Source organism: Stegastes partitus, unplaced genomic scaffold, assembly GCF_000690725.1.
Source record: "Stegastes partitus isolate 25-593 unplaced genomic scaffold, Stegastes_partitus-1.0.2 Scaffold707, whole genome shotgun sequence".
In the NCBI taxonomy this organism is placed as follows: domain Eukaryota; kingdom Metazoa; phylum Chordata; class Actinopteri; family Pomacentridae; genus Stegastes; species Stegastes partitus.
This window is the reverse complement of record NW_007578438.1, coordinates 45,153-61,452: the sequence shown is the minus strand read 5'-3', so window position 1 is coordinate 61,452 and position 16,300 is coordinate 45,153.

Here is a 16,300-nt window from a genome sequence, read left to right as displayed (position 1 = left end):
GCTGTCTGGACTTGTCCTCCTCTGCTTCATACATCGTGGTTTTAAAACGACGTAACGTGACCTGCAGATGGTGCACATCACAGTTCAGTTTGTTCTATTTGGCTCCTAGAGTGAAAATATTAAAGTTTAAACCTCCATTCTCCTCTCCTGGAATCAGTAAACACGCTGCACCAGGATAATATCTGGAGATGTGCTGCTGGTTTGTTCTCAGCTCCAACTAAAATATTAATAATGAGAACATACACCTGCAGCAGCAGCAGCATTAAAACCACCTTCCTGGTGCTGTGTAGGTCCCCTTTGTGCTGCCAGAACAGCGCTGACCCGTCGGGCCGCGGACACGAGACCTCTGGGAGCGTCCTGCGGTTCTTTGGCTCCTGCAGATCACAGGTCTCGGGATCTTCGCTGTGTTTCCTTGAGCTGTTCAGACGCCGTTCTTGTCGTGTGGCAGAAGGAGGCTCCGGGCGTTGGGGCGGGCCTTGGCCATGTGGGGGTGGGCCTGGCCTACGACAAGCTTTAGGAGGGAAAACGTATCAGAGGAGATGCCAGGACCCAAGGTTTCCCAGCAGAACATCAGATTCTAACAGAAAGATCGATGTCGTTGTCTTCCACCTGTCAGTGCTTCGTAATGATCGCTGTGTTCTGCTCTTCAAACCTGAAACATCAGTGACTAAATGAAGCGTCTGGCAGTGAGAATGTTTTCTGAAGTGCAGTTTCCAAGGTCAGGAAGGAGTTCTGGCCCTCAGATGTTCAGACAACTTGAGTGAGTGAGCCTTAAAACAGTGGAGTTACCATCTCCTGACAAAGATCTGGTGACATCAGTAAAATCTCCCCTAAAATACTTATAATTACTGCCTTAGAGACGTTCTCAGACATGGAGCATGAACCTTTGATGAGTTTCAGCGTGTCAGTGGTCTGAGCTGTTTCATCCCATCATGCAGTTCTCCTCATCTGCCCACAGATGGCACTCTTTGCCACACCTGAGCAGTGACTCAGGCCACTGATCTGTGCTCACATCAAGATCCTCAGGTTTCTGTTCAGACCCAGAGGCTCAGATGCTTCATCCCCTCACCGTGTGGTTCACTGGATGCACCGCAGCCTCCCAGAAATAGCCCAACTCTGTCAGCGACTGTATCAGGAGCCTTTTAATGATGGATTCTGAGAGCAGTTGGGTTATTGATCACTGTCCACAGCTAAGCTGCCAATGCTCAAATAGTTAGCAGTCACATCCTGAAAATCCCACCCGAACACAGACTTTAAATAAAAGCAGACGTGCTGCATCGCTCCTGGTCCACAGGTGACTCCAGACCAGAACTGACTGAACATTTGTGGGCGGTTGCGTAACAACAGCTGAATCCGTGAGGTGCTCCTGTGTCGAATGTGGCCGTTTGTGGCTGTCAAGGACTTTGTCCATCCGTCACCGAGGAAGAGGAGCGGTGGAGAGGAAGAGGAGGGGGGCGGTGGAGGCAGCAGAGGGCGCCTGACAGATGGGCTTAGTGAGTGAATCATTGACAGGGGCCTGCTAGCGGATGCTGGCTCCATCAATAGCTCAAAGCCGGCGTGATGAATTACTGCAGACAAACAATGCTGAGTAAGCAAATGTGTTTTTAACAAAGCCAGGTGAAAATATTAAAGCTTCACACATCAGCTGCATCCATGAGCGCTCCTCTGATTCCTGCTCTGAGAGGACTCCCAGCCAGGCAGCACAGCACAGCGCTGGCTTTTAATCATTGTCCCTTTCTTTCTGTCTTTGTTGTTCTTTTTCTATTTCTGACTTTCACTGTAGTTCTAATTGTCTTTATCACCTGCATCACAGCTTCACAGGTGTGTGGGCCTACGATGACATCACCATGATGCAGTGATCAAACTGTTAAAACCTGCACTTCAGTGGGATTAGAGGAGAGACCTGATCAGCTTGATGTTACATGATGTGCCTGCTTGCTTTCACTTCTACTTCCTCGTTCCTACGACGTCAGTCTGTTGCTCTTCTGTGGTATTTCTGATGAAGCAGCCTCTCTTAACGCCAGCCCTCGGGCTTCTGGGAGTTGTAGGATTACGTGAGCTTGTAGTTACCACCGGTAACCAGCGGTGCTGCCAAACCAGCCGGCATCTTAAGGATCATTAACCAAACTGGATCCAAAGCACAACAATCAGAAAGTCTCCCTTCACTTGTGTTTCCAGTTTTCTGCTACTTCATAGCCTAGAAAACATGAACACCTCCCTCTCCTCCTCCTCCTCCTCCTCCTTCCTCCTCCGTGTGCCTCCTCCTCCCCATTAGAACTCCACCAGGTGCTGCTGGAAACAATGGCTGGCCCATGCAGGGATCAATGCCAGGCCACTGATGGGCTCTCATTCCTTCACCAGCGGACGTGATAAATGACGTGGCCCATATGTTTCAGCAGCCCAGACTCCAGCCATCAGCCTCCTTTGTCTGCACATCTAAAGGGAGTTATGCTGTGAAAAATGTAACGCGGACACAAGCGCAAACAAAGCAACTTAGACGCCCGTGTTTTTTTATTTTTTTTTATGCTGTATTAACTGTCTTCTTGTTTGGACAAGAAGTGATGACAAAGACTTGCTAATTGGAGGCAAATCCCTTTTGTTTATATGAGCAGATTTGAGCATCTACAGTATGTGATCCTTTTTTAAAATGTGTGTATGCTCTCTCTCTCCTCCTGCTCCTCCTGCTCCTCCTCCTCCTCCTCCACACTCTTCTCCTTGGCAGCAGTAAATCCTGATGTCTATACAGGTAGCAGTGCTCTGGCCCCTGCCGGCCGTGTCCCAGGTGTCTTGTCAGCTGTCAGAGACGTCCGACAGCAGACAGGGATGGCATGACCAGCGGGCCGGGCCGTGTTGGACGGGTCAGCCGTCAGCGTTGTGGACAGACAGGCATGTGGCAGTGATCTCCCTGTGACAGGCTGTCAGAGCCGCCGGAGAGCCACCAACCAGCACTCGCCCCCTGTCATCCCACCTGACTACAGACAGAGGGGAAGCTCTGAATTCTCAACTTGGCACCTGGACTCCGCTGCTGCCTCCCCCGCTGCCGTACAGTACATCCATTGTGGCTTCTAAATTCAGCAGGTTTCTTTATCTGGGAAATGCACCGGTGTGGTGGCTGGCTCGGGAGCTCTGTCGCTCCGTATTAGATATTCTAATTGAGTGTTTTCTGGAAGGATGATTCAGTTCGAGTGCGTTTACCTGCTTCAGAAAATGTAGGCCGATACCTGCGGGGCACGGTGAAGCAGACAAGTCCTACAATAGCACCGTGTTTTTACTACATCATATGACATAATTGCCATTTTATACCAAGAGACGTCTCTCCAGCTGGAGATCCGTGGACTGTGTGTTTACCCTAAACCACTGGGCTCCCGTCTCCTGAGCGCCGGCTGACAGGTGACATTTGGAGCAGTTGGGGAGATGTATATGCCATTTGTATCCATGGCAGGGTCAGAGCATGTTACATGACCTGCAGGACAGAGAGCCAGAGAAAAGATAGTAATCTCACTGGAGGATCAATACGGCACAGAGAGGAACTGATAATTGACCGCTGTCAATCAATCACTGCTGTGTTTGTGCAGCCATTTAATGCGTCTTTGTGAGAGGAAGGACTGTAGGTTGGCTGAAAATAGACCTTTGCTAAGCATAAATAGCGACGGCGATATAAAAATACTCCATTAAGGGTAAGAGTCTTGCATGGAAAAAGCCACTTAAGTGAAAGTGGGTGAGTGGTATAAAAAGTAAAAGTACCTATAATGCAGAAAATGACCTCTGTGTGTATTATGCCATTAAATGTTAAAGTATTCTATGATTATTTTTACTGATGCATTAACGGGGACTTATTATGCTCATTTCCAGCTCTATATTTTTTATTGTGGGACTCTGCTAGAGTAGCTCTGCATGATTCACAGTTCAAATAAAACCTAATTTGTCTAATACTGACCCTTTATGCAGCCCTTCAGTTCAAACAGGCCGCTTTAGCTCCAGACTATTTAAGGCCCCTCTCCCTAAAAGCTCACCTTCTCCTCAAACATCTTGTCTTGTGGGCACCATGTCATCCTCTGGTTGGTGTGAAAGTTCAAAGGCAAACTATGAACATCACACTTTATTGGACGAATCCAACACGAATCTGGTCGGAACATGAGAACAAACACCAACTTCACACAGCAGCACCACAGGACCTGGGTTTGGTTGGTCCTGATTAGATGTAGTCCATCATGATGTTGGTGCACCTCATCATCAGTCTGCTACAGGGGAAAAAAAACCTTCTGGTTTGTTTGTATTTTATAAAATCAATTGCAATAGTCTTGGGCAGAGCGAAGAACGCGGTTCAGTCGTCGGGTAGAATTTGCCTACATCTGGTGCCTGTGTTTGATGATTATTATGCTCATCACCGGCTCATTGTCTGACATAATGGAAGATTTAGGCTTTTGTTCAGAAGCTGTATATAATTTTCTCTCTGTGTATACCTCTTGGTCTACCTGTGGACTGAAATAGAAGCATCTGCAGCAAAGCCAGTAAACGTTGTTCTGCTGTTACCGGGCCGGGTTTGAGCTGCAGGGAGCCGGAGAGTCAGGAGCTCCCTGAAAACAGGATTTGAGGAATTTCCGTGGGTCTCTAAAACACTGACAGTCTGCTGGTTCTGCCATGCATTTATATTTCTCGGTATCTTCACCATAATGGATAAAACTGATTCATGCTTTTGTTTTTTTATGACTCGTGCATGAGGCCGATTTCACTTTCACAAAGATGCTGCTCGCTGTTCTTGCCGTCGTCATCAAAGGCGCTGCATCGTCGTAAACTTTACCAACAATCAGGAAATAAAGTAAAATCCTTGATGCCAACCGCCGTAAAACCCAGCAGAGGGACAGAAGGCTGACGGAGGGCAGCAGCAGCTCCTCTCCATCCGTGTTCTCTGATGCTTTGGAAATCTGTCCGTCCTTTCACAACATGACAAACTGATCTCCCTCGAAACCCACGGCGTGGATCGAAGCTGCAGGAAGCTGCTCTTTAGCATCATCTCTGGTTTACTGTCTCTGATCTGTTGTGTAAGAATATGTAAATACATTTAGCAGGAAGGCCGCAGTTTGACTCTGTGGACGTGCTGTGATGATACAAAAAAACTGTCGGAGAGCTGGTTTGTGGAGAAATCTGAAGCCTGAGACTTTTTCTTTCACATACGTTCACCTCATTGTTTAAAAGTTGGTCCCGCTGACTGTGAACGTGCTTTATGACATTATTCACCACAGAAAATCAGGAAAGCGTCATAGGTGTGACGGTTGGAACTATCTGAGCTGTACCTTTACGTACTCAGGATGTTTTATAAACGGTTTCATGATGTCTTGGTTGAATCTGTTCATCTTTAAAGCTGCAGCGGCCGGAATATGAAAAAGTTCCTTCCTCTAGTCCAGCTAAGAGTCATTACTACGCTGTGGCTTCACTTGGGATTCAAGGCTCACGCTCCCTAATGAAAGTCCTCCATCAGCGCCGGGGCACCATCACCACATCCTGCCCCCATAATGGGCTCTGTTGCCCTTTACACTGACTCACCCACTGTGGCTGAAACGTGTGATCGGCGAAAGCCTCCCATCACAGGCTAGATTTTCTAACGCCTGAAGAGAACCACGAGGAGGTCCAGAAGTCCAGTTTCTGATCAAACCATCTGAATCACAGTATTACTGATAAGATCGTATAGAAAACATGCTGCCTGGTTCTGCTTTAAAGTAGCTACAGTTTACAGATACACGCAGTCGGCGCTGAAATAAAGTAGAATAAAGGTACAAAACAGAACAAAATGGACTTAAAGTACTCGATTACTTCCCACCGCTGAAGATTATCCACATCTGTGGCTTGAAGTGGCCAAAACAGTTTAGTTACAGTCAATCAGTCATGAAACCTTAGAGAAGCGTTGTGAAATAGTTGTCCTGAAACATCATCAGTACCGTTAAAACCCAGAAAAAACAAACCCCACTCAGATCATTTCACAATTCACTGACACAACATACACATATTGTTCCTGGTGATTTCATAAACAGCTCCTTAGCGTTGGCTTTGGTGACATTGTGTAGGACAGAGCCTCGGTTGGGGGTTTTCATCACTAATTATCTGTGGAAAGATGCTGCGTTTACACTCCGCAATCATGAATGCATTAGTTATATAAACAGGAGTATATCCGTAAACACGAGTGTGACAGCAGTGATGGAACGCCGGTCGGCTGGAGCTAGCATGTCTCACTGTGTTAATGGGTGCCGTAGTTAGCCACGTCTGGACCGCTGCTCCACACAGGCGCAAAGGATACACACTCAGGAAGATACACACATGTAGACGCACACAAACAACAATGCAAAGACGCTGGGAGATGCACACACACACAAACACACACACACAGTGCACCAGAGGCGTAGACTACAAATGCATGTGATGTTCAGAGAGGAGGTGACATCAGAATATGCAAAAAAGACTTTGCCGCAGGCCAGAGATTTTTAATGATGAATCCATTCATTATAGAATAAGGTCATTATGCTTTTGTTGTCATGAAATGTACACATTCATCATCAGTCCACCCAGGACCGAGTCCATTGTCCCGCTTCTCCAGACGACCTTGGATGGAAAATTTATAAAGCGAAAAAATAACAAACACACACAAATACAAACACAGACATGCGCAAACATGCATAGCAGCGCACACACCAGCATCCCCAAGGACAACAAACATACACACCGTGAAATATTTTTCAAAACCACGTTCATTTCATCACATCATTTATAAAGCATGAGAGGAAATGCAACAGAACGATGTCTTTTTGTGTGCTGTTCAGCTGGTTCATATCCTTACCAGAGACTCAACCAGATATATGAGCCTGTAATGAAACATTTTATGCTAATTGTATTTGTTTATGAGCAAATTAATGGCAGCCGTGCAAAACGGATGATGATGTGAGCACATACACAACATGATAGGATTCCTGAGGAATTCATTAGCTGTTTGCAGGTAATTAGAGGAAATAATTAAGGTGATTAGAGTGCGTCACATGCACACACACACACGCACACACACACACACGCACACACACTTGTACAGTATACATCAAAAGATCCCCCCCCACCACCACCCTCCCTGGTTTTCTGCAACTCTTTGTGGAAAGTGCTGACAGTGCTGTCTAGAATAACCCAATCACTGAATACAGAGAGATTCTGATCCCTCTTTTCTCCCCTCATCTTCTCCGTCCTCACAGGTCTCCTGCTCGCAAGGTTCCCCTCCAGTCACAAATCCCTCATAGCCAACCCGGTCACAATGTGACACATGCAGAGGTGGCATATTGGTGCACCAAAGATACAATCGAGTGGAGAGCTCTGGCAACACAATGCAGGAGTGATAAATCAACAAGCTGGAGCTCCCCAGTATAGACAGCACAGCATCACAGACAATAGCCTGCTGTCCATCTGAATAGCAGGGCTGTAATATACACGCACAGACGGACGGGCAGACACGCAGTTATAGAAATATGAATCCAGCAGTCAGTCATGCACGTCCTGCAAAAAATCCAATGTTCACGTGTGTAGCAGGAGCTGTAACATGGAGGGTAAAACCCGCTGATTATCTGAGTGTAATAAGCAAGCAGCCTCTTCTCCAGTGTAATTGGTCCGCAGTGGATCTGCAGCCGAAGCTCGTTAGTGTCACAGCAGAAATAATCACGCAGTAAAAACCCCTCCTGTGACTGATCACCATATATCATACAGATACACACTTACAGATGCATGAACGATTCCCTCACACACACACGCACACACACACACACACACACACACACACACACACACACACACGCATGCACAGGCTGGTGATAGGTGGAGCTTTAGTGTTATAATGCAGATTTGTGCATTAATGCAGGATCTGGAGAGGGAGCTTAATAGGTTGTCATGTGAATTGGCGGCGCTTTGATTTATTTGGATAAATCTTTGTTGCTATTTTGCTTTTCCTCGATCATCTCAGGTCTAAACGCGGCAGAAGTACCTGTGCAAATACAATTTCTTTGCCCACCGGAATATGAAAATATCTCCTGGCGACTGTGCTATTCTGCACATACTCAAATATTTTATGTCATTCAAATATTTCAAGTTCAAGAATATGAGATTTTGTTGATGTATGGCTTGGCGCTTCCACATTTTCCACAGAAATAAAGCTTTATTTCTCACACTTTCTATACTGTCACAGAACAGTGAGGGTTTCTGGGGTAGGTGTTGCAGCAGGATGTTGTTTATGAATATTTTTTTTCCATATGTGTAACCGCTGCTCGCTGGGCCCGGACGTCTGAGAAATTCATCCCAATAAGTTGAATAAAATATTTAGTTTCTTTCTTAAAACAAAACTAAAAGCTCTGTTTTCTTTATGTGCATGCTGATCCAGATGTGGCAGCATTATGAGAAAACCTGCTCTGATTCCAGCCTTTAAGCAATTGTAGAAAATATCAGTGGAACCACTGATGTGCCGTCGAGAGAAACGGTTCTGCTCCACCGCTCCTATGAGGAGAAATACTGAGTAGATGGCATTGGAGCTATTACAGTTAAAAGAGTGTAGAGCCTTTCATTGTTTAAGATGAAGGTAAAAGGCAGCGTGTGTGTGTGTGTGTGTGTGTGTGTGGGCGGTGACTGATGATCCTGATTCAGAATGGGGACCTACACAGCGTCTGAAACAGAATCAAACTCCAACAGCCAGGTATACACCACCTGCACCAGAAGTCATTTAAATGTCCTCCTGGGCCATCGTAACATCAGGAAAATTCAATCAGCCTGTCTGCTGTTGGAGGGGGGACAACGTTCTCCCAGATTACTTGCAAAGAAACTTAATAGCTAAGAGCATTAAATGCTGGTTGCTGCTAGTACTGCTGCCAATAGTGAATAAATGATTTTGGCAGTGTGTACAGACAGGGAAATCAATACCAGAGGGTTTTCTGTGGCGTTGGGCTTCTGTATTCATGTAAACATGGGAAGTGGTTTTCTTCACACCTCAGAGCGAGATTACCTCTCACCACTGGAGGCCTGCCCGGGTGCAGAGGAAGATACCGCTCTCAGCTTGAGTCTGCCACTGGCAGCAGGATGATATTTGAACATCACCCATTCTAATACGACATATGCAAATATCAGGCAGTTTTTTTTTTCTCCTGGTTGCCCACGCCACATGTCAATGTAGGGGGGGAAAAAAAATCTCTGCTTTGATGAGTGAGTGTTCAGGCAGAATAACTGTTGCACATTTAGTGGCAGCTGCCTAGAGGGCTTGAAATTGTGTGATCAGTGATAAGCTGGAGCTATATTTCATGAAGTGTCTGCGTCGTGCTCGTCTAAGCTGCCGGCTCTTCTGCTCTCTTTCGCCGTCCCGTCCCCTGTTGCGACCCCCTCTTTCCATATCTCCATCCAGACTTCAGTTAGGGGGCAAATGGAGGGACGGAGACAAGAGGCTGAGAGGAGGACGGGGAGGCGGTGGAGGTGGCGTGAGGGGGCCACTGCTCAGCCATAGTGACCGGGTGAAAAGGCAGTGCAGATGTAATTTGTCCTCAATGGCTGTTTGGGAAGAGTAATTGTGGTGACATTGGCGGGTCGATAGTATGGATTTTTTGTTTGGAGTGCCCTGTGTGTGTGGTGCTAAGGGGAGGCCAGGAAATATAACACTGCTGCTCAAATACAATAAAAATGGATCGAGGGTGTGGTGGTTGTTTGCAGAGCTGGTAGCCATCGTTTGGCCGTGGATGTCATACTGTAGCTGCTGTGGTTATCAAATACACCCCGCCGTTCTGCCCTATTAACACCAAATGTTCAAGCCTTCAAACAGGTCTTTCAAACAGGTTTAAAAGCTGGAACAAAACCATCATTTAAGAGGTGTTTCGCCGGAGCAAATACGTCTCCAAATAAACGGTACAAAGGGGCTGAAACAGTGTGTTCAGGCCTTTTTGAATGCACTCTGCAGAAAGTGATACGTAGCACTCAAACAGAAGTGTTGGCGCTGAATGCTACAGTACATTGTGCTGCCAATTTACGGGAAAATGTGGAGCATTCGGCAAAGTCAGAGGGTTGGTTGGCCTGACCCTTGTTCCAGTGACTGTACAGGAACAGTGGGGGGTAAGGAAGCAGCCCCGGGGGAGGCCAGTGGACGCCAGCGCTGGTGTCCCAGTCGACTCTAACAGGATCAGGCAATGGTGTGTGTGCACAATGTGTTTTGTCCACCCTAAGAAACGTAATGAGGGAGAAGGAAAGAGGTTATGAAACGCTGGAGGAACATATAGTGTCTGTCTGGTGCTGGATGTGGCCTCGGTGGGGCTGCAGGGTCAGAGGCAGGCTGCTGTTTGGAAATAGCTTTTAAATGAACATTAATCTGACCAAGTCCAGCACAGATCTGACTGGGAAACGCGAACACATCTAACTCCCACCATAACCTGAAGGTTTCCTCGCTGGGCCTCCATGCTGCCCCTTCAGCGCCCTCCACTCCTCTTGAGACGTCAGAAACATCTCGTACAGCAACACCACGTCCTCGGCACTCATCCTGGAATCTGCTCTTCACCGGGCTGATAATGAACAGTGTGTCGTGCCTTAATAGAAAGCTTCCCATCGCGCCGGGGCCACCTCGTCCAGCACAGCCAGGCCAGCCCCGTCTGTGTCAGCCTGTCATCTCACATCAGATCCCGTTTCACTCCAAAGCGGTGCTCTTTGGGTAAAACCATTAACGGAGTCAACAGACACAAACAGGACCACATTTTGACACTCGGCCGCCGCCCTGACGTAACCGAGCACGACACCTGACGTGGGGAAAAGGTCACACGACTCGTCAAAGAGACAGGGGTGCCTCAGACGGAGGACGTGAGGACTCAAAAATGGACGCCTCCCGACGGTGATGATGGACACGTGGCTGAAGCATGGCCTTCTGGGAGCGGTGGGATGGGTGGACGTCCTGCCGGGAACTGTCCCTTCCGGTTCCTCCGGCTCGCTGACAAATGGTGTCCTCGCTGATTTCACATGATGAGGCTCGCACTAAGGAAGCAAATCAGATGAGGTTAGGCGTGGACGGTTTCACATGTAATCAGGGCAGCACGTGCTTTAGCTGAGATGTTAGATGACACATCAGCCAGAAGAATGAATAAAGTGCAGAGACGGACGTATAAATCACATCCTAACAGCTTGTGCAGATACGAGGCATTCGGCTGACGTGCAGCGCTGCACTCTGGCTGCTGAATTAGTTCTTTTTTCAAAGATTATCTTTTAAAATGTTTGCTTTTATGCAGATAGCGCAATAAAGACAGACAAGAAAAATGGGAAAGAGGGCAAGAGGACAACACGCAGCGACGGACCAGCTGGTCGGGACTCGGCTGCCGAAGGAGTTTCACTGCATTTATGGATGTTTTTGGAGATTTCAAAGAGCTTTAAGGCGGTTAAATAGAGAAAAAAAAGGAGAAGGAATTACAGGAAGGCTGAAAGTTTAAGGAGATATTTACAATTGTTCACACATTTTTATGTGTCCATGCACTTAAATGAACACAGGGGACACTATACGCACATTAACATGATTTATGATTGTAAAACAGCTCATTGCAGCGCAGCAGGCTGCGTTTCTCTCTTAAAGCTTTACCTAAACTAACCCTGCTTGTGATGGCATGCAGACGTCAATAATCTTTTCTAACACTCAGGCAGAAAGTAAATATCGGTATTTTCAAAATGTCCAGCCATCCTTTAAACTCTTTTCTTTGAAGGTACAGCAGATGTGGTAGAAATCAGCCTTTTCTCGGCGGTGCCTCGGTTACGTTTGATGCTGGACTTGAGGTTTCACGGTAGATTTACATGTCCTCTAATTTGCACATGTAGTGGTGGCTTCACAAAGTGTAATAAGAGCAGAATGCCAGGGGCAGATAGTCTTAGAGACACTGACTTTAGAGAGCTAGTGAGGCAGGGAGAGAAGGAGGAAGAGGGTGAAAGAGAGCTGGAGAGTCCCTGGGGCCCCATTAGAGGCAGTTCTGAGGGCCGGTGACATCTGACTGGATCAGTGTTCTTCAGTCAGAGGCTCTCTTCTTATCCACTCCTCTTGTGGAGTCAATAAACACATCACCTACGCACAAACACAACGGCACACAGCAGCCGAGCCTCCAGGGTGAGCAGCAGATTAGTTCATTTAGAGCGGGTTTGATTCTTTCTCCTTGAAGGTACACAGTTTACTAAAGACTTAATGAGAGCGTCGGTGCTGCTGCTGCTGCTGCATGTATGTGCTGCACTCGCAGTCGGACGTTTTAAAGTCATTTTGGGAATTGTTGTGGTTTCTGGCCAGTTAGCAGGAATCTGATTGGGTATAAATATCTGTGAGAATCTCCAACTTGTAATGCGTGTGAAGAAAAGGCCGTTAGCAGAGACACGCCGCTGAGCTTGACAGAAAAACCAACTGACGAGCCGTAAACACTTCTCTCCCCGCGCTGACAGTGCGGTGGCACCAAGCAGGGTGAAACTTTGAAAGTCAAGCGGTCCTTTATCCATCCCTGCTCTGACCTTTCTGCTAGGCTGCCCTGTATTCACTGGCTGTCAGTGTGAGTTTGTCAGGAGCCATCCGTCTCTGTCCACCTCCACCCCCCTCCCCAAATCCCTGCCGACCCATTAGCCGGTAGGATCCGGGGGAGCGGCGGCTCGGCCAGCCTATGGGGGCCTCTCCTCCCTCCCTCCCGCCTCTCCTCCCTCAGCCCTGGTATCCACGTAGCACGCAGCTCATCCAGGTACCCCAGAGAGGCCCAGCTAGCTGGCTATATATATATACAGTATGTAGCAAAAGCATCAACACAGCACTACTGTCTGACATGTGGCCCATGGGAGCTGCAGAGAGGCTGATAGCTGCTGGGACAGAGGGAGAGCTGGTGGCATCACTGCAGGGCCTGGGTAATGCTGCTGCTCACACTGATCTGTACTGTCTCAACTACAACACTGTGCATGTTTATGGACCAGGAACCACTCGCACCAGGCCTTTAGAACTCAGCCTGCATAGAACGTAGAGGATGCTCAGCAAGCAGAGGCACACACCAGTGGATTCAAACACCACCGTAGCTGTACACCTGACAGAATTAGCTCACTGACACAGCTAACCTTAGCTAATATTTCTGAGGAGTGAAGCGGCTACTGTGACATACACTGACAACATTAGATCAGATAAATGTTTTATTTAATGCTGGTGTCGTTTGACATGTCGTTTTGAATCCACCTCCGCTCATCCATGAAACCCTTTTATTGGCTCATCTTATATCTCAAAACAGTTTAGATGTAATTCTACATCCTCGTCTCCTCTATAATGTGCAGTCCTGTGAACCGCCCACCTCTGCTTCCTTCTGCTACCTGCTGCAGCTCCAGCACACCAGCTCACCTGCAGCTACACTCATCAAACGGCACAATGGCAGCTTGTAATATTCAGCAGTAATTCAGCCACACGTCTGGACAGGAAGGCGGTTCTGACCCCGTTTGGTTTCTTTGAGACTCACTGCAGTTTCAAACACGACACCATGAGGACACGTTGAAGCACAAGTTTTCAGCAGATGAGCCTTTAACAGACCACCAGCCCGTCTTAGAATACGTACGATCCAGTGACGTTTATTTAGCTGGATGCGTGTGACTGGACAGCGCTACAGATGCTGTGTGTAACTACACATTACAGGAGCCTCATCCAGCTTTAGACGCTTCTTAACGATGAAACCCAGTCCTGTGAAGCAGCAGTGGGCGGCGAGGCTCAGGCGCTGGAGCTGGTAATTGCGAGGTTAGCGGTTCGCTCCCTAAGTCCTTCTGTCCATATGCTGATGTATCCTTGGGCAAAACACTTGACCTCAGGTTGGTGCCGATGGCCAATGAGCACCTTGTCGAGCACCTTGTCGAGCAGCTTGGTCGCCGTTGCTGCAAACGTATTGCTGAACGAGAGGCGGAAATCGTGAACTACTTTGTAAATCAGTGAGGTAAAGAGAAGATCTTAGAAAACTGAATGATGCAACCCATAGCTGCAGACGAGGACTGTCCTATTCCTGGTGATGTACGTCATGTCTGAGCCGAACTTCTCGTAGATAACGACACCATTTGACGTCTGCATGGACCTTAAGGTGGGCAGGAAGCGACAAACTAGAGAGCACCTCGTATAAAAGGGAATGCAAGGACGAGAAAGTAAAGTGAGAGTTCGGAAATAGTGATGCAGCTGCGACCGATGGAAGGATGGATGGAGGAGGAGCGGAAAGGTGGAGGGAGGAGAAATAGACAGTGAAAGAGGGAGGGAGGAGGCAGTAACATGTGATTAATGGATGGGTGGTAGTGGGGAGGTTGAGGCAGACTGGGAGAGAGCAGAGTGACAGTAATAAAGTGAACCTGCCTCCCATTCATCTCCCTCAACCCATCTCCCGTCTGACTGGTAGGGCTTTACACACTCTGACTAATGCCACGCTCCGCATGCGGGCACAGACGGGAGTGCCACACGCCGCCTTTCCTTTTTTTTTTTTTGGCTGCCGTTCGCCGCCACCTAAATGAACACGCGCCTCCTCATGGCCTCCCATCATCGACATCAAGCCCGTCCCGAGCTCAATCACTCATCGGCAGTGATAGCTGTCGGAGAGATCAACACTACCTCATCGCTTTTTATGGCGTCTAAATCATATTGTGTATCGGGCTCATCTGGCGTAAAACAATTGCTATCGTCGCTTTAACAACAGGTCAAACATGGCGGTCGTGTTCGCCGTGGAGTGTGCGCTCATGACCTTTCCCCAAATGGAATCTGAGCTGCTTCTTTCTCTTTTTTTGGTTGTAACTGAGTCACACCAGAACAACGAGATGGTTTTTTGTGGGAAGCGGCGGCGGGCTAAGGTAAACAGCCATGTTTAGCGACCTTCCCTGCGGCTGCCGTAATGAGATGCACACCCCAAACGTAGCCTCATTAACCTGTCCTGAGCTGCTTCAGGTCACATGTTTTACATTGATTCTGCACTGGGGAAACATAACCCGGTCCGTAATAGGGTTACCGTAGGGTTGTTACCTCTGCTCAGAGCGCGCCGCCTTCACTCAGACTTTCTGTAATTATAATAAATTAAACATGGCTCACCGTGGAGGAGATGAACCTAAATATTCATCCTTCTGGGATTGTGCATCGCATTTAAAGTGAACCTTCTCCGACCTTGCGAGTGAGTCGAGAGCCTCGTCGGCAACCCCCCCGACCGCCTCCAAACGAGCGTTATTATTAGAGCTGCTCCAGCATATGTGCAGGTGGACGCGGTGTTGAAATAACCAGCAGATCAGCAGTCATTCATCCTTCAGTCAGCAAAGTAAGTCAATCACAGTGTTTGAACCGCAAAGCCTGCAGCAAAAATAAAATGTATGACTAAATTGGCTTAAATTACTTTGGCACGGGCTTGATAAAAGACCCTCCGTGTTATTTCAATCATTAGTGGTTTTAATTGCTCCAAGGTATAATGAACACATTACTAATTGATAAGGAAACCAGTAACAGTAAAAATCTCCCTGCAATGGGCCCCACCTGCACGGGGCAAATCTGTCTTCATATCAGCCACATGACTTTTGCCCGGGCAGACAATAGATTAAACAATGAATGAATGATTTATTAGCTGTCGTTGTCATGCTATTTAGATGGATGGATGTACACGCGGCGTGACCTCACTTCCTTGTTCTCTGCCTTGTATTCGAGGGTATGAGGAGAGGAGGGGGAGATGTTGGCGGGGCGGGGCGGGTCAGGCTCACCACCGGCCACTGACAGGACCCAGCCACTTGATCAATGATCCCCGGATTCCATATTGTGGCGGCGAGCGAGGCAGCTGCATCTGAGCATCAAACACATACGCAGGCTGGACAAAGGTGTGTGTCTGCAAACCGCATCTGTCTTTGTGTGCGTCTGTGTGGGATGGAGTGCAAAGCCAGAAAAGTAACTACCTTTACTCTCTCCAACCTTACCTCCCCTCTCTTCCTCTTTCTCTCTCTCAAATGGGTTATTCTGGCGATGGCCCTGACAGGCCATGGTTTGGATTTTGATTTATGTTCCTGTGAAGCTCAAATCAAAGATTCCATCTACTGCTGCTTTATGGCAGCTGGGATGATGAATGGTGCAGTCTCTCGGTCAAACCAAGCCTCTGTGTCTTTGCCCCACATTTTAATTGCTAAAGTAGCCAGTCATCGCTCAGCCCTCCTACCCGCTGCTGCCTCCCAACCTTATCCTTCCTCTGCTGCTCAGCCCATTGTCTCTCGCCCTCTCTCTCATTCACGCTCAATAATGTACCTTTATCTCTTCAAAATGTCTGGACTGTCTGAACTT